Consider the following 2,621-nt stretch of genomic DNA (forward strand, 5'->3'; position numbering starts at 1 on the left):
AGCAAATGTGGTCTTTAAATTTGTTTGACGATAGAAGTGGGGATATCACAATAATTTGTAAAATAATTCATGTCTTTACAAAATTCAAAATGATAATAAAGAGATGTTCGATGATTATCCTTTTGAAAACAGAGACAAAAGAATGAGTATATTAGCAATTGCAGGTCACTCCGGTCACCATGAAACTGAACGTACTATACTAGCATTGCATACATGTTTAACAAGTTGATAAGCTTGCTCCACATTAAGTGTTTTTCTCATTATTGGTAAAAGAAAGGGGTCACGTTGTAACAAAAGAATCACAGAATCGTCTGTACAAATTTAAATTAATCTGGTCCTATAAATCATTTATATCACATTGTAATGTAAATTGCGTTTTTTAGTTTTATTTTGTAATGAAATACTTTGTTCAAAAAGTGTGTTTGGGAAAAAATCATCTGCAATTTGATGTTTACTTTGATAGCTAAATATGAACTTCAACTTAAAATTAATAGGAAGAGGGCGGAGCTTATAGTTATGGTACAACATATTGATTTTTGAATTTCATTCACTGAAAAACATAACAGGTCATGAACATTTATTAGTTTTCATTTCATTGCAAAAATGTAAACACATGATAAATCACTTGTACCACATTCCAAAAAACCTTTTTGAAATTAAATAGGATTTTGGTACGAGTTGCCCTAAGTTTGGAAAAATACTGAAAGTTTCTTCTTTTTGTTTTGAAAAAAAATAACGTGCTTTCACTAAATTGCTAAGAAATAATATCATGAACGAGATAGGGTTGTTTAGATGAAGAAAAATTGCACAATGAAATTTGTATCTACATAAACATATACATGTAATTAAAATGAATTTGGTATAAGAACAGTGTATATATTCATGTCAAAGTAAAATGCAGACACAGAGCGAAAGAGATCTACATACAACACTTATTGCACAATGCACAATACACAATTACACAATACTGCATACACTATACACCATTACACAATACTGCATACACTATACACATTAAACCATACTGCAACACTCCATACCCTATACACCATTGCACCACACTGCATACACTCTACATCATTATACAATACTGCATACACAATTACAATATTAACGTTTTTTATTGAGAATTCTTTAACTACAGGTGCAACAAGTGTGGGAATGAACATCATGGTATTTGGACTTTGTTTACTGGGAGCAATTTATATCATAGCTTGATGGATCAATTTTTAAGAAGAAGACATTTTGAAAATTTAATTTTTTTACTGTCTTTACTGTTTTTATAACTTCACGGATCAGGGTTTCACCGGACCTCATGTTGATAATAGTATTGTTTGTTTTTTGTGGATTTTCAAACAAAAACTTAGATATAAGATTTTGATATTACATTTTGTCACTTAATCATGTTAATTTTCAGTACTGTCTGTTGTTTACGTATGGACGTTGAATTATTATGTTTTAATGTGAAACAGTTGTATTTTTCTTAACTTTTTCATTTAGTTGCTTGCTGATATAGTTTAATAAATTTATTGACGATTTCCTTTAAAAAGTAACAATTTTTTGCTATAAGCTATATTTAATTAGAATTATTACTGATTGTTAACACTTACTGTAAAAAATCAGAGAGAAATATACAACTTTCTTTTTTTTTCATTTCGCATTGTTCCACATACCATTCGAAAAAGGTTTTGGGGCATATTTTCGGACGAAGTCATTCCATCAAGGATCCACGAGGAAACTTAATTTTGATTTAAATTGTGATTGTATACAGTAACGTGTTTGCTCGACAGAACTAGATTCAAACGTTATTTGTTTTGAACTGAACTGAAAAGTATCTATTTAAATATAAGTATAGAATATCGGTTTCTTTTTCAGTTTAATCTCAAAGGATAAATTGTTTGTGTGCCTACAATTTTGGAAGCATATTTTTTTCTCTAAACAGTTTAAAAGATGATACTATGACATCTTAATTATGCATGGGACAATTGTGTACATGAATAATTTGTTAAAGATTATAATTTTGTTTCCTTCTTTTGAATAATAATGTTAGAATTAATGTTGTATGCATTTTATTCAAGATAAATACTCGGTTTTGAAATAAAAGCATACTGTATAAATGCCATAATTTATTTGTTATTAAGCAGCTAACTGTGAGAATAATGCAATGTTTAAAACGTTTCGCATAATTCATAAAAAAAAAGCTTTGTTATTTTCTATCATTTTGTATATATATGTCGACGATTTTTTTCAAAAGAAAATGAAAATGAATTCTATGAAAAATGGTACAATTGTTATTTTTTTAAAGCCAGTTTTTACAAGGTTCATACACATATTTTTCGATACATCTATTTACTGTTATTTCAAAGATTTCATTTTTAAGGAGTAAATCATGAAAGAAACATTGATGACGCCGCGATCACATGACATCATTATGTCTATGAACTGACATGAGCTAATCAAAACACATAAAACATTCAAAACAAAATTAAAATGTTGTGTACACATAGTTTTCATAATTGTCATGACCACTTACCTCTGTTCGTTAAATAAGCGAACTGATCATGTTCTGCTTCTCTGTGTTATAGATTTTGTTATTGCTGAATAAACAATAATTAAAATGA

At 28.4% G+C, this 2,621-nt stretch overlaps 1 long non-coding RNA gene across 1 annotated transcript in view; it reads left to right on the forward strand.

Annotated features, from left to right (window-relative positions):
- LOC143059015 (uncharacterized) overlaps positions 1-1,222 on the forward strand; it is a 62,431-nt gene extending 61,209 nt beyond the window's left edge. The window contains exon 3 of the long non-coding RNA XR_012973342.1: positions 1,145-1,222. This is a non-coding gene — a long non-coding RNA (uncharacterized LOC143059015). The remainder of the gene's footprint in view (positions 1-1,144) is intronic.
- The last annotated feature ends 1,399 nt before the right edge of the window (positions 1,223-2,621 follow it).

This window comes from Mytilus galloprovincialis, chromosome 14 (assembly GCF_965363235.1).
Source record: "Mytilus galloprovincialis chromosome 14, xbMytGall1.hap1.1, whole genome shotgun sequence".
NCBI classification, from domain to species: domain Eukaryota; kingdom Metazoa; phylum Mollusca; class Bivalvia; order Mytilida; family Mytilidae; genus Mytilus; species Mytilus galloprovincialis.